We start from the raw sequence: 17,937 nt of genomic DNA, 5'->3' as shown, positions 1-17,937 counted from the left end.
AGGTGAACACATATTGCTGCCATTACTAGTGGAAAAGTACATACTGCTTTGCCTAACCATTTATTATCATTCTTTGTGGTCTCATTTGATCATGTTCTCTGCAAAATCAACATGTATACTCAAGTAAGAGTACGCTGTTCTTGAAATTAAATTAAGCAATAAATTATCTTTTTCCCACACTGAGGTTGAAACAGTAATTGATTTCTACAAAAGCTTGTTGGAACTTGATATCAATAGATCTTCCAGTGATGTTAGATGGGGATTAATATCAATGGATCTTACAGCAGTGTTAGATGTTAACATGTGGCATGAATCTTTGTGGATATGTTTGAAAAAACATCAAATAAGCAAAAGAAGTTCAAGTAAAATCCTTGACACTGTATCCAGAAACATACATTAGTAAATACAATAAGCTTAGAATAACAGTACCAAAAAGGAAGGTAGAACTTGTTTTATAGGCATGGGCGAAGAGGGATCACAAACTCCAGAGGGTGAGCATGCTGTGTCCAAACTGATGACTCTATCCTGTTTGATTGAAAAAAAAAAATGCTGAAACACAAAATGTAGAAAACACAAAATATTCAAAACCTATTTAATGCAGAAGAAATCCAACCCTGCACTACCCATGTAGAGGCTGTGCTTCCATACCATCTTCTAATACTAACTGTGGGATCACACAGCAGTGGGGAAAGATCAAATTATATTTACAATATTTTGTGCTTTCAGCACTTTGTGTTTCAATATTTTTCTTGATCAAATGGCATGGAACAATATATAGACACACACACACACACACACACACACACACACACACATATATATATATATATATATATATATATATATATATATATATATATACATTATATGTGTATGTATAGATATGCAAATATATAGATATATACATATATATATATATATATATATATATATATATATATATATATATGTGTGTGTGTGTGTGTGTGTGTATGTGTATTTATATATTTTTTGACTAGAAGGTAATTATTATTTACACCATTGATTAATAAGCAGTGTGGAACATGTCTCCTATTAGGGTGGTTAGGCTTACTACCCCTTGAAAGAAATTAATTGCTATATTTATATTTTATTTGATTAAGAGTAGCATGCACCAGATGGAAAGTTATAGGACACTGGAAAATTCTGCCAACTTTCCCTGTGAATTGTATGTGTGTGTGTGTGTGTGTGTGTGTGTGTGTGAGTGTGTGTGTGTGTGTGTGTGTGTGTGTGTGTGTGTGTGTGTGTGTGTGTGTGTGTGTGTGTGTGTGTGTTGAAAGGCAGTTATGATAGATAAAGGGGCACTATATATCACTGATTACCAGAGAAAGAGTGGTAAGGTACTGACCTGTGTGGTGCTTGGGGAAAGATGCAGGTCTGTAAGTGGCCTGTGTGCAGTCTCATCTGGGTGTGGAGCTGGGAAGCCCATACCTAGGACAGCAATGCTTATTTCCTTTACGTTCTTGAGACCAGGTTGTAGTTGGTGAATTAATTATTAAAATAAAGTTGTGTGCACTTTTATTATATCACCCTTGGTTGGCAGTGGTGGGATTAAAACCTCATTGGTATTAGATAGCCTAATGTCACAGTTGTTGGCATCCTACCGACCGGATGTGACAGTGATGGCAGTGATGTAATTCTCTGTCATGCATTCTTTTGTTTTATATTTTAAATCACTGCCTTAGAGTATAAGCAATGCTTAAAAAAATATGGATTTCACTTTTGTTTATATATTAAGTGTAAAATTGGCTGCAAAAAACATGGGTAATTATGGTTTGTACATTATTTTCTTTTATGTCCTTTCTTATGATTTGTCACTGCTTACAGTCAAGGAGAACATCAAAAACATCACCTATATCACCTAGTACCAGTGTCAAACACTATTCTCTGTCATGTAGATTTCCCCCAAATATCCCAGGCCAAAATCTGTGATGCTTCTATTATGAATCCTTGGAACACTAAGGCTTGCATCACATATGCTGAGTCATGAAAACTTTCAGTATCATAAAATCAAATTAGAAAGCACCTTCACTCCCCCTCAGACTTGTATATGCCAACTGCAATTTCACAGTTGCACAATACTGGAAAAAGGAGAAAGTCTCCAAAGCAGTTAAAAGCGGTCTTGTGCAAGATTGTGTTTCACTCTTTTATAACTAAGCAACTGATTTACATGATCTGAAAAATCAAGAACATAAGAAGATAGCAGATGTGATTACTAATTCAGTTATCCAAACTTGCCAGGGAGGTACTCTGATATTATGGCAACCTATTCTAGAAATGTGTGAAATGTTGTGCTAGACACCTGTCACTCTATCTGTAGGTATTTTTTTGGCAGTATAGGTGTAGGTCTCTAGAATGGGTGTTTGCTTTACCATTGCTCTGTTTAAGTGAAAATAGCAAAGAGTGCTAGGCTATTCATAGTATTAACAGATAAGGAGGGATTACATTAGAAGTCTATACAACACTGAGTGGAGGGATATGTCTTTAATTGTATCATTGTAGTTGCTGTATTGAGATCTAATATCTTCTTGGTGAGGAAACATTGAGGTATCTTGAGTTGGTTTACATGCTTATTGAGGTACATGCTGAAATATGCATTACATTTAACAATGGGAATAATAGGTGAGGAAAAAAGTTAGACTGTTACATCTTTGGATCTTGAGGGGGATACCTCAAACAACAAGTTGTGCAAGATAGAAGGATTTTCTAACCACAACAGAGAGTCATGGTGGTCAAAGTAGAGTTTGCTACTAACATGGGATAACTGATTCAGATATAAGTGGATGTTATTCATATCGTATGCAGTAGTGATGCTAGATTTACCACAGGAAACTATGCTGCATTTTTAGTGCTGACAGTAAGCCCAGGATTAATACAGCAAACATCTATTTCCCCAAGCCCCTTGCTGGAGAATTTGAGTATCTCAATGGGATTTGATAACTACCCTCATTTTCCAATTATCAGAATACATAGTTATGCATAGTGTCTTGCATCAACCACTTAGTGCAAGAAATCTGGAGAAAGCCAAAAATAATTGGGGGAAAAGGCTCAAAAACTGGGACAGATTTTAAACACTGCACTAATAAGCTTAGAAAGTTGCTAGAATAATAGGTTTTGCATCAGCATATATTTTCTGAAGGATCTGAAGTCTGAAGCTCAAATGTCTGTCACTAGAGACTTCAGTCCTCACTGATTTGCCAGAAAACAACAAACATTATGAGTAACAGAGCAAAAACATGCGGGAAAAATCTGGACAGTTTGTGAAAATCTGGACAGTTGAGAAGTATGGTCTCTTGATATCTGTTTTTGTATCAAAGAGATATATCCCAAAAAAAGACAAGCCTAGGACAGAGCTCCATTGGGCAATGCTAGTGATACACCTCTCTCCAGAGCAAAAACCCCTGACCTTAACTGTGTGGGTTCAGTCAGGTAATCAGTTACCTAACCAGTAAACTACACATGGGTTACTGTTGAACTGGAAGAGCTTGCTAAAAATTCCAGAGTAGGAAAATATGTTTAAGTGTATGCCAAGGTCCAGGTGAAAAGCAGGGACTGTATGCTTCTTATTTATGGCCAAGGTAATCCATTTCAGATCTCATCTTATCTGATTAGGCATCGTCTGACTTTTACAAAGCAAAACTGATGTGTATCCAGGAATATAAGGCCACCTATATTGTTGTCTATTAGTTTAGCAATAACATGTTTCCATAGCCTTGTAAATAATATTAGTGAGACTAATAGGCTTGTAATTTCTAGAATAAGAAAAGAGACAACCTCTATGCAATGGCACAACAACAGCTTTTTCCCACACCCCAGAGATGTAACCAGTGGAGAGACTCAGTCAAAGAATGATGGAAGGATTTTGCTAGGTAGGACTTAACACTTCTCAGCAAACATCTAAGCATATTGTACAGAGCCATGAAACTGGCATTTTTTTTATTTTGGGCGGTGGTGGGGCTGCGGTAGCATTGTCGCCTCACAGTTAGACGTTGCCCGTTCGATTCTCAGTTAGAGCGTCTTCTGTGTGGCGACATGCGTGAATGGGCATTCCTTCGGTGAAGGTCGTGCGTTAGACCCGGCAAGCCAGCACGTAACAATCTACTGCCAATCATTAGCAGACTGGAGTTCCGCTGTGGCGACCCCTAACTGGGAAAAAGCCGAAAGACACAAAGAAAGCACTTGGCTCAGAGTAATTTTTTGGAAGGAATGTGTAACAGGGGATATGGGAGACTTAGGCGAGGATGCATGGAATGAAGTTTAAAGAGATTTTGGGAAGGGATTTGTGAGGGTGATATAAGAGGCAAATGGGAGGATGGGTGGGATGAGCTTAGAAGAGAATTTCTTGACAATTTCTTAGCAATGTCCTTGAGGACAGAAAAGGAAATGTCATTAACAAACATTCAGTAAAGAATTGCTGGCTACTTCTAAGCTTCCTAATAAAGCTGAAGAGGATTTTATGTTTGCAGTTTGATTTAGCTGCAACCCTAAGTTTGTAGAAATTCATAATTATTCATCGAAGGTCTTTTCTCTGAGAGACAAACCAATGCAAAAAATTGCTTAAGCAGCCTCCCAACTTACATACACCAACTCAGTGGTTGAAAGGGCAGCACCATACCTTTGCTGAAAGAAGTTTCATTGATAAAGCCATTGTGCTGTTCTCACTTGGTAAAACAGAGCTATGCAAAAACATACTTTATTAGTTTGTAGTCAGTCTTGCATTTCATAATAGTAAGTATGAAGATCTAACTTTTCTTAACTTCTTCTTATAATTATGATGTAGATGTCTGCAATACTTATTAAAATTCTAGACATTATTACAGTATGGGATCTTATAAATTGTAATATGTTTAGCTAGGCATCGGTTAAACCAAATAAAATCCAGAGAAGCATCACAGTACTGCTTTAAGCCTGTCAAGTTACTGGGAAGAGAACCCCATTTATTTTCGGAGACTTTTATCTATATTTTAATATGGTATGTGAAATCTTACATGCCCACAGTTCTGATTTGAATTAAAAATGATTTACTGTTTCGATCTGATGTAATTTTGGAGACATGCTTCTAAAATCTGACAGTCTGATAGCTGTGCAAATGCTGTGCACCACACCTCTCAACTGTCTAGATTTTCACTTCATATATTTGATCTGTTCCTCATAAAATTTGTGATTTTCCAGTAAATAAGCAATGATTAAAGACATTAAATAATGACAGACATTTGAGTTTCAGACTTCATATCCACCAGAAAATGCGTGATAACACAAAACCTTTTATTGTAGCAGCTTTCTAAATTTATAAGTATAAGAGGAATATTTATAATTTGCCACTATTATTGGGTCTTTGTTTCCTCATTCATTTTTGTCTTTTTTCAGATTTCTAGTGATAAGAGGATGAGAGATATGCTATGCACACAGAAATGTAAGTACATGTATGAATACACACACACACACACACACACACACACACACACACACACACACACACACACACACACACACGTTTCTATCAATAGACAGAGATATATATGCATTGTCTTTGTTTAATGTCAAAACAGACCTATGAGCTTTAAAGTATTTTTATACAGTAGTAAATACACGTTTTAGGAAATATTTTCCCATGAAGCAATTGCTGTATGTTATTTGGCATCTTCATTAGGGTCATAAGCATATGTCAACTTTCTACATTTCATCAGAACAAACATCTTTAAAATGGAAAAATTTTCAAGTACATTTGAAGTTTCCGTAGGCCATGTTTGTAAATAAATGTGATTATTTATCCTTTGTAGTATTGTTTGTTATGACCTACCAAGAGACCCATAATGCCTCTAGGGTCAAAAGACTGAAACCACCATTTTGCAGTTTCAGGTGAGAAACCATACAAATCATGTTTTATGTTAAAGCAAGTGGCAACACAGTTTGTACTTTAATATCAAATAAAATGTTTTTGGACTTCTACCGCATAGCTTTACAAATATTTTAAAAGTATCATTAAATTCACCTAGCCTGAAACATTTCATAAGTGAGGGATTCTTTTGCCTTTATCTTTGCTTGGTGATACAATCTCAGTATAGGAGGCATAGTTTAATCCAGAAGTTGCCTGCAATGTTAAAAAAAAAATCATCAACAGATTAATAATTTCAGTGTAATTAAGCTGATTAGAATATGCACATAGTATAGTGCAGAAATATCAGAGCTACTAAACACAACCACGTGTCATATAAACTGCACTAAATGTTTCACAATGCTGACACTTGTTTCCTAATCATAATATTCTCTCAGACTTAAGCACATACAGTACACCAAGGTGTTCCTTGCTATCAGAATAAAAAAATCTAATTACAACCGTTTCTACTGTTTATTACTCACAAAGCAAACCTAAATGAGCATGTTCAGGAAATCAAGTTAACTGACACTATTTCCTACGGTAAGATTTCATCACATCTGCACATTGTGGTTAACTAATGTGGTGCTGTCTGAAGAGGCCATTTTGCAGCAATTAAGCAAGGCATATAGTAATGTGCCACAGGATGTTTTCTAGTATAGATGGGAGTTTTTGCACTTGTTTAAAATGCTGAGCTGATATCAATGTATAACTTCTAAACTTAAATTTAAGGGTCTCTGTGGAGCAACTAAAATACTCAGAAATACATTTCAAGTGGTAATCAGCAGATACCAAGTGTGAAAGTAGGTTGGCAAGTTATAGACTGCAGTGATACATTAACAGACGTATAACAAACAAGACACACGAGGACAGAGCACCTTCTGCTGCTAAAGAATGTTATCTGAAGTACAGTGTCCTAGGCTGTTTGTGATAGCAATGGAAAGAAAAGGAGTCAGTGAGGAGGAGAGCAATGAACATGACGCAACAGAATATAGTTACTGTCAAAAATGAATAAGGCATTAAAAAATGTATAAAAAAATGCCACACTAAAAAAGAGGTGAGTCATATTGCTCAGTCCCAACAACATCTACTCCATAAGTTTATTTCCTATGAGCTTATGACTGACTGGCATTTAAGACCTGCAGCTCTCATACAATTGCAGTGCCTATGGTAGGTGTAGCTAATGAAACCCTTTGACTGTAATGGCTATGAGTATGAGCTACATCAAGTACAGCTTTGTGTTATTCACAAGTGCAATAGTTTAAGGTGATCATTAGTCACATGGATAATGAGTGTACAAACTGCTTCTCTCCTTTTAATTTTAAACATGTTCACTTAATCGCCGTACATCAAGCTACTTTTTCATACGGTTCTAAAACGTTGAAACATTGAAGTGTTTAGTTATCTCAGGAGTTTAATTCTATGTAAGTTTATTTGTATGGGGTAGTGACTGTGAATGACATTCATCAATATGTATATGTATATGTCATGTGCCAATGTCCCATTCTTTTGTTGTATAAAAAAAATTCAACAAATTTGTTGAAAAAAATTAAACTAACTCTTCCATTGCATTACAAATGCATTTACTTAGGCAAACAGAAGTATGTATGTATTTTTTTTTAATCGGATATTATACTATAAGATTCTGTTATTTCTCTGCTTTCTGAGCAAATACACTGACTAATGTAGAGCACACGGGTATGTTAATTTATAGTAACTTCCTTAAATCTTAATTTCAGCACAATGTTTGCTTGAAAACTAAAAAAACACACGAAAGTCACCACATATCAAGATTTAATGAAGCTTTCAGGTCTACACCCTTCCTCAGCATATAGAAAATACATCCATTCATTACTTTTAAATAGAGGATTAATTCTATCACATGATTAAGCCAGCCAAAATACTTAAAGGAACATGAACAATTAACCTATCCTAAACATTAGTTAAAATCTAACTTTTATAAACATTCATTAAAAACATTCATTAAAAAATTGTTATAAATACTAAACAAAATTTGCATATACAGTATAAGGTATAAAATATATATAAACAGTATATAAACATATAGGAAATAACAGAGCCACAAACATTCAAAGATATTGTTTTTGCCTATTTATCAAAATTGGTTTTATACTAGCAGCACTATTAAGACCAGGTGGTTTATCTGCTTGTAAACGAACTATCCATTCATATTCCCTTGTTTGTAGATAGTTATCTAGATCACCTCCCCTTGGTCCTAGAGTTAACGCACAAATAACTCTAAATTTGAAAGTGTGATCTGGGAAGTCCATTATATGCCTATACAACCCATTTGATTCAACTTTTCTTCTCTTTTCAGACTTGTGCTCTATTATTCTATCCTTTAATTTCCTACATGTTTTTCCCACATAAAATACATTGCATTGTGTGCACGTTGCTAAATAAACTAATTTTGTCGTATTGCAGTCAGCCCTACATTTGAAGGTGAATTCTTCATTTGTTAAGGGATGCTGAAATTATCCAATTGTTTCATATATATCCACACAAGTGCAATTATAACATTTATATGTTCTCTATTTAAAAGTAATGAATGGATGTATTTTCTATATGCTGAGGAAGGGTGTAGACCTGAAAGCTTCATTAAATCTTGACGTGTGGTGACTTTCGTGTGTTTTTTTGGATTTTGCTGAACAACTAAGTGTGTTTTAACTGCTTGAAAACTAACCCTGGCTAAAGTATCTCTTTCTATCTTTAATATTTAGTGGCAGCTATCATTTATATTTTTTCTTTTGAGATTGGTAATTGAGTAGTCTCACTAAAAAAAGATTTTACCCCAGATTTAATAAAATCCATGTAGGCATAATGTACAGCCTACATGGAAGGTATCGTGGCCATGAATGCGGTTCCCCCTCGGTAGCGCGCCATGCATATTAATGAAGGCACATTACTGAGGGAGAACCATGTAACATGGCTATTGAATCAGTGTAGGGAGTGTATTACTGTGTCTGGAGATGAGTAACACACCCCCTACACTGTCAAAGTGCAATATATCAATGTATGGATATGTATTACATTTTTTTTTTTATGTTTGAGCAGTGTGGTGTGCAGCAATTGACACATGCCAGACATCTAAGAATAGAAACCGGTTACATTTAATTATGAATGCAAAGGTCAAGTTTAAGCATAGCTGATCAGGTTTGCGAGGTGCATAGTGGTGCACAGCAGTGCTTAAACATAGGTGAGAGATATATATTTTTCTGATTAAGTTCCAGACAATGAATAAAGGAATGAAAGTGCTGAAATACCAGTTTATCTTGTCTCCTTTTCGGCTAGGTGGGAACAAACCACAGGAATTGCAATGGGAGCAGCCATGGCCCCAAGCCTAGCTAACACGGCTTTAAGAAAATGGGAAGAAGACCACGTATACAACTCGGAGTTCTACAAGGACATGGGATGCTACTTCCATTTCATTGACGACATCTTTTTAGTTTGGAATGGGACCCCCCAGAAACTACAGGACTTCCTAGACCACATCAACAGCAGCACCAGCTTCCTCAGGTTCACCACCAAAACCAGCCCAATACAAGTCGAATTCCTGGACCTGCTCCTTTCCAAGAACACCAGCAGCAATGACTTCAACCACAACTTGTACAGGAAACCTACAAGAGTAAACTTTTTACTCCACAGCAGCAGCATGCACCCGTACAAGCTCAAAAGAAACATGATAAAATCACAGGGACTCAGAATCTCCAGAATCATCAAAGACCTTAACGACTTTCTCCACAACATTAAAGACCTGGAAAATGATTTCCTGGCCAGAGGCTACACGGACAGGACTCTACACCAGATTCTGGACCCCATCACAAACAACAGAAAGGAAAAACCATTCATACTTCAACAGAGCCTAGGGACTAAAAACAGGTATGAAAACAAATATAGGCTCAACTTTATTTTACATTTCTCCACGGACTATAAGGACATACAAAAGATCATTCGTGAAAACTGGACCATCATCACTTCAAACAGATCTTTTGCACACATCTTCCCTGAAGCACCAGGGTTCACAATGAAAAGAGGACCCAACCTAAAAGACCACCTCGAGAGACCCCCACCAAGACAACTCGACAGATACGGCACCTATCCATGTAGTGACTTATCCCCCTTCTTCTACTGTAAATACATGGCAGGCACGGACCACTTCTACTGCCCCAACAACAAAAAAACAATAACCACAAGAGCATTCGGAGGCTGCAACACAGAAGGTGTGGTCTACAGAGCAAACTGCTGCAAATGTCAAGCCTTCTACGTGGGCAAGACCATCAATGCCCTCAAAACCAGGATTGCCAAACACCTATACGACATCAGGCACAAGACACCGACAAATAAACTAGCAACACACGCAACAAAAAAAACCAGGACATGAAAGATTTAAGTTTCTGGTACTCGAACAGCTGGAGAAGATCCCTTTCAATGGGGACTTCAATTCAAGATTAGAGAAAAAAGAACTTATCTGGCAGATACAACGTGAAGCAAGGCACCCTCTGGGTCTCAACTACATGGAGACCATCACCCCAGTCCTGAACCTCAGGGCACTTAACCATGCTAGCTACAACTAATCGGTTCCTAGTAAGATATGCTATATATTTCACTCACTGTTTTCTCACTGGTATAAGGCATAATGTATTTATTTTTTGAACATTATTTGTTTATAAGCAGAACTAAAATTACAGTAAGTTAATGTATCAGCCCTCACAAAAGTTACAATTGTTAGCTCAACTTTTAATTATTTTTAATTTAAAAGGTAAAATTTCAATATCAAACTACAGTTAACTTTTTACTACCTAATGTACGCTGTCCCTGATGAAGGAGCGGCAGACAGGCTACCTTCCTATCTGCCCCGAAAGCGCCGGACATCTCAGAATCTTTCTCAGAACCAAGCTTGCTTCCATTGTTTTACAGATGGTAGTGGCAAGTCTAAATTTAGAACTATAGTCAGTAACCCCAGAGTTTTACAGTTCAATTTTAATTTTGAATTTAATTTTAAATTTAATTTTATTTTTTTATTTTTATTTTTTATTATTTTATTATTTTTTTATTTATTATTTTTTATTTTTATTTTTATTTTTCGGTTACATTTACATTTAAATTTAAGTTTTAGTACAGTTTTTTTCAAACATAGATATAATCGTGACAAAGCAAAAGGCTCCAACGCATTGCTAGAGGTTAGGAATGGCACATATGAACAAGTAGCTGGTTAATAAAAAGGAACTAAATAAGAGGAATGAGATGCTTCCAACCAGGTCCGTCTTCACCTTGTAGGCCTACTAAGGCCACCCCCCCCAACTAGTCACTTCTCATTGGACATCTCTCAACCCCGCCCCCTCCACAGGAGCGTAAAAGCAGCACAGCAACAGCTCTCAGGTCATTCTGACCAGCGCTTGGGGAGCACACAAATAGTCCTTTTTAGGACTCACACATAGCAAAAGAACCGAAGATCTGTTCAACAAGAAGGACAATGGAGATCGACACCACCGTGGAACACCGAAGGACACAACAGCAGCTCTTCCCAGAGCCCATTGTGTCCATACACAAAACAGCTCTTTTCAGAGCTCACGTGGATCTGCACCTTACACCAAACAGCTCTTCTCAGAGCTCACAGAGATCTGCAAAAGCTCTGGTAAGAGCAACCAGAGACACATTGAAGAATGAAACAAAAAAGTTCTTATTAGAGCTACCACCAACACCTGAACGGGCATTCAAAACACAAATCGGCCCTTCTCAGAGCTCACAGAAATCTGTATCAGCTTCGGTAAGAACAGCCGGAGGCACAGACACAGCTTCGGTGAACCAAACAAAACAGTTCTTTGTAGAACTACCGCATCTGCCCAAAAGGGCATTCTAAACACAAAACAGCTCTTCTCAGAGCTCATAGAGATCTGTAACAGCTCTATATAGAGCTCCAGCTGCCCACAGGGCTAAAACAGCTCTTTTTAGAGCTAGCTCCACCACCGACTACACGTAGAAATCTGTTCACCGTTTAGGATCAAGAGTGAAAGGCTTTGTAAAATTGGTTATTCCTTCCCTCCGGGCAGGCATCACTAAGGATCGAAAACCCAAGAGGTCCACACCTATTTTTCTGGATATATATATATATATATATATATATATATATATATATATATAAGTATATCAGCTTTCTACACATCCACAGTCAAATGGTTAGAATGACAGCCTTATATGCAGTAGGTGCAGGGTTTGAGTACACAGAAGGGTTATGAACCATTTATTTTCCAAATAGAAATTATGCCAATTATTTTTAAATCCTAATGTGCTGCTTAGCTTCACTAAGCCCTGTTAAGCCATGACAAGCACCACTTAAACAAGATTCGTTTTAGCACTGCTTGACACTGCACAGCTCTGCCTAGCTGGTTTGCACACTTCTAAGTGGTGCCAAGCACTGGTAAGCATTGCCAGTTTAAGCACTACTGAGTTGAGCTCAGCTGGTTTACAGGGTGTTAAGTGACATGCCACATTTTTAAAAATTGCCCAATGGCATTAAAGTGCTTGAAAACAGGGCATATTAAGTGCAATAGGTGGGAATACTACAGGACCCATTGGAGTTCAACCTGACCTGTGAGGATACTATGGGAGGCATTGGAGAGGGTACAAGCTTTTGAGTGCAGTGATGGAGCATTGTGGAGTCCAGGGTCATGGTCCGACTCCTAGTCAAAAACCATGAAAACTGGATCATGTCGGGTGGTTACCTGGGCTCGAAGTACAAAGTGGAGGCCTGGTACCTCACCAGTGCAGCTGGTATCCCCCTCCACAGGAGAGTAGTGTCATCACTACCACAATGACCTGTAAAGAAGGAAGGGGGTTTCCTTGGACACCTGGGTCCAAGAATTCCAGGCGGGCAGTGTTCCACAAGTGTGCAAGTATGTTTACCTGTGTTTCAGCAATATTTAACCTTGAGTGTCTGCTAAACTGGTATGCATAATGGTGTGCTTCTCCACCAGTAGCTGCAGAGGTGAGAGCTCACAATGTCAAGGCACATGCAGGGTGCCTAGCCAGGTTGTGCTGTGAGTGTGGTGAGTACAGATGTATCTTCCAATCTATAGTCATATAAGCAAGAAAGAGTAAAGCATTAACTGCCATCAGGTATATAAACAGTTTTGATTTTATTGTAATGAATGTGGTCGTAGACCTGGACTGCAATAAGTGACTACTGCTGAATGTACAGCAATAAGCAGGAAAGAGTAAAGCATTAACCTTGATTAAGTAAATGAAATAAAGTTTCTATCACAATGACTGTGGTTTTACAGCTGTATTGCAACACTTGCATTATATTAACTGGTCAATAAAAACTCAAATGTATACCATTAAATGCATGAAGGCATCTGTAATGAGCTGTTGTGCAATATTTGTGGAATGAGAGCTGATATTACAACCCAGTAACAATATACTGTGTACACCTGCAGTTTAATTAGTGATGTATAGGTTACCTAGTCTCTCTGCCATGATTGCATTTCATGCAGCTGTGTCCAACTGTCACTACACTGTATTATAACACTGTACTATTAGTCACAGGTCATATTTTGTTTCCAGGTTAGCTCTAGGACAAAATCAGTCAGCCACATATCAGCAGTGGCTCAGCAGTCCAGTTTGTTAAATGCTGTATTTGTTTGTTTGTTTGTGTCTTTCGGCTTTTCTCGGTTAGGGGTCACCACAGCGGAACTCTGGTCCGCTAATGATTGGTAGTTGATTTTTATGTGCCGAGTTACCAGCTCTGAAGCACAACCTTCATATGAAGTACATTTTGCTAGACACAGACCAGGGTTTGAATCCAGTTCCACATACTAACTATTACTGAATTACATATGTCATGATGACAGATATTCCTCCACAGGGACTACTGGTAAATGGGAGAGGTAGCCCATAGTATGTGTAAATAATTGTTAGTTCAGATGTCACAGACTGTTGAAATCATTCTCACAAATTTGTTATTTATCCACACAATAAAGGAAACAGGCTCAATAATAACAAACTATAATAAAATAAAAGAAATAAAATGTGTAATAACAGCTATCATTCTCTCCACAAGGATACAGGTAAAAAGGAGAGATAGCTCATAGTATGTGTAAATAATTGTTTGTTCAGATGTCACACCCTGTTAAAAATCATTCTCACAAATGTGCTAGTTATCCAAACAATAAAGGAAACAGGTTCAATAATAACAAACTATAATAAGATAAAAGAAATAAAATGTGTAATGAAGGTATGGCTGTATTCCTGGAGTGTCTTGTAAAGGCTGATGCAGTCAATTACTGCATGTGATGCATATGTCCCCTGCAGTCAGTTCTATTAGGTACAATTCCTATGCCTGCCAAGCACAGCATGATAGTTGTGTACTCTCTGTACTGTACACATGCACTTCTATCAAGTGTCACGCTGTCATGGAATGTAATTGCTGTTGTATAATCCCTCTGTCACAGATGTATCATCAACATGATTATATGTCAATATCAAATTAATAGTACATTAGCCCACAGTACTCCTTGGTAGTTATATAGGTCCACTTGATGTGCAAGTGTTCTTTGTAGTTGTGTACCTGCAGGTGTTACTACTTGACCCATAGTGTCCCATGCGGATAGCTTGAGAGGTATGTATGTGCTACAGCAGCTATAGGGCACATTTACACATAAAGAAACGACAGACCTGTAGAGTAGCTAACATTACTGTTGTCAACTATATAGCCCATGATGGCATTAATGGACTGTATTTCTCTCTCTTCCCACCCCCTATCTTCATATATTTATTATTGTTATATATCGGTTATGGTTTACTATTAACATATATTGTTCCAAAAACTGTATTTTGGGCATGTGTTTTATTAATGTTATGTATTACTATGGTTGCATATCAACATATCTTGTTGAGTTACCTATTATGTTGGCCTTATGATGTAACTGTTACTGGCATGCTGTTAATATACTGACTGTTCTATTATTTATTGTTGTATTTCACATAATATACATTTAACTGTAATGGGGTTATGTACAATGTTCTGTCATGCAGTTAATTACTAACAATGGTTTTGTTCATAACTCACATATGTTTATTGTTCTACCACCATACCCACAGCACATCTGGGTAGGCCACTTCCTGGTGATCCACCTAGCCATGGCACCAGATAACAGCTCGTCTGGGACCCAAGCTAGTGGTGACCTCTCTGCTGGCTCTGCACCACCTTCAAGTGGAACGACCTCAGTGAACAGGGCCTGTCTCTCCCAGGAGCGGGGGCAGAAGGGGGATTGTCACCCAGTATCAACTACTGGCCATGGTGCATGGGATTGTGCATAGGAGTTATGAACAATGCCTGTGCTGGATTGAGGGCAGACTCAACAATCTGGTGGGGCCTGAGGGTCCTGGTGCCCAGCTTCCAGCACAGCCACCTTCAGGGCAGTGAAGGAGCAGTGTTGACTGCCCATGGGTGGGGATCTCAGTCACACTGCTGCTACCTGGAGGCACATCCACCTCTGATTCCACAACACCCTCCCCATCCAAGTTGTTCACCCCCCTCATGTGTCACACACCAATGCTGTCTTGTCTGTCTTCAAATGCAACCTCTCCTACCCAACTTACTTCCCCACATGTACCTTATCCCTTCCCCAACATTCCACTCTCTCTCTTTAAAAAAAAAGACACCTGTCCTACAAAAAATGATTGCCCCATACATAGCTCTCCATTTTCAACACGTGTCCACTGGACATGGCTAATTATTTCATTAATTAATTAACACATTTATGTTGCCCTCACCCCTCTCTCTGAGGTGTGAGGCTCCAAATTCCAACTTCTGTAAAACCTGCACAGATGTTGCTGTACAAGAAATAGAAAGCTATGGTCCTTTTCTACACCCTTTCTGCACAACCCTACCTGCTTTTCAGTATCTTTTTCCCCTGCTTGCCCCCATTTCACCATTTTTCTATCACTCCCTTTTTCTTTTCTTTGTTTATTTTTAGCACACATTTAAGCAGAGCTAAGCGAAGGGCTGAGATGTGACGAGCCGCACAAACCAGTGCAAACCCACATAAAATTATCTTAATCATCTTATGTGTTTCTCACAGTGTTAGGCACATCTAGAAAATAATCTCCCCTACCACATCTGTAACCCAGGCCCCTGTCAACTACAGCACAGTGCAGTGCATTAGCCCATTAGCCACTCAGCGCTGAATTAACACAGGTGTTTCCAGCAACATATACTGATTGCCACTGACACACTGCAAGTACATATAATGAGAAAAATGGGAATGTACTTGTGACTGTGATGCAGACACTACACCAGTACACAGCCAAATAAATAGTAATGGATATATGTGAGGCCTGAATAGCAGGTATATCTGTCAACTGTACAGACTGTTGCAGAATGTCCACAGTTGTCTCCTAACTGAGGCACAATTTTCACAAAAACACATCTGCCTGGTAAAGAACTGGCAAGTCATTAAATAGTGAGGTTAGAAAATCATGATAGACATTTGAGTATCACACTTCTTACCCTTCAGAAAACACAGGCTAATGCAAATCCTGTATCACAGGCTGTATGCATGCACATACATCTTGCAAATACACCTACTTTAGCACTGACTCAGTAGCTCAGTCTGTTAAATACCTTGCAGGCAGTACATTTTGTCACCCACAGTCCTGGATTCCAATCCAGTGTGTTTCATTTCAATTGCATTCTTGTGAATACAGCAAATAATGACTGAGTCATGCAGTTTTAACCAAAACAGGTTGCTGCTACTGAATTAACTGCTGATCATGTTTGCAAGTCAAAGGCATAGGTAGGAACACACTGCATATATTTGTATAGCCTACCTATATGTCACCTATTACTCTCTGATTGGGACGGTTACATAACAGATGTACCTTAAGCACATGCTTTGACTGGACTGTTATGGCACCCTCACCTGGCTCTGCTGCAATGACAGACCTGACACTGCTCCCTCAGTGACAATTACAGCTTGCTGTCCTCCAACATGCTCAAACTCCCACCTATGTTTTCTAGGCTGCAGCAGCAGCTGCATCCTGCAATATATGCAGCTGTATGTTAAGCTACCTGCTACAGACTTGCCATACCTCACAACCCCCTAGAACAAGGGATCCCGACAACAGCCATACATAAAGAGATGGGGGGGCAAAGGTCGAGTGACAAGGACATATTTCACAGTTTGCCCCAATAAACATAATGAGCTGCTACACTAGCAGCTACTACAGCAGCATACATTTTCTGATGGGTATGATGTCTGGCACACATGTCTCTTTCCCGTTACTGACCTCAGCCTACAATGTTTAACACTGAACTGCCAGATAATCACAATGCCATTTGACAATGGCCAAACATAACATGCAAATCTATGGACATACCTCATAAATCTCAACAGTGGACAGTATTTGTACCTATCCTCTGTGATGCTGTAGTCTCCACACCTCACTAATGGCCATCACAAAGACTAAGAAAGGGGCCAAGGCCTACACAAAGGACTTAAGTATTGCATGTGGTGACATGTCATTGGCTAATGAAAGTGCAACCCAGCTGTTTTTGATGCGATTAGCAAGTCTGAGCCATGGATTGCTGCACAGGCAATTACCTGTTAATGAGTATGACCTACAAAAGGTAAGCAACTGCCTATGGGAAACAGGTCTGTAAGTTGCTTTACCAAGACAGAGTACAATTTAGCAAGCTTTTTTTCTTGGGGACTTGTTCACAAAAGGATTACGTCACTCTACCAGGTATGTCATAGAAGTCCCCAAATAATGGGAAGCAGATGTGAGTATGCAGTTATGGGGAATAGGGCTTACAACAGTAGGCCTGTGTACATCTCTGGGAATGACATGTTGGTGATACACTGCTGTCCAACAGCTATAGGCATGTCTCTCAACTGTGTCTGCTGTGAACGAAATCACAGTTGTGGCCCTCTCACTCCTTCCTACAATGGTCGGCTCCTGTACAAAAGCTAATGTATTGCGAGTTAGACATATTAACAGTAAGTAAGCATGGACACAGGTAT

This window comes from Protopterus annectens, chromosome 12.part0, assembly GCF_019279795.1.
Source record: "Protopterus annectens isolate FY-2018-M chromosome 12.part0, PAN1.0, whole genome shotgun sequence".
In the NCBI taxonomy this organism is placed as follows: domain Eukaryota; kingdom Metazoa; phylum Chordata; order Ceratodontiformes; family Protopteridae; genus Protopterus; species Protopterus annectens.
Note: the sequence above shows the minus strand (reverse complement) of the source record.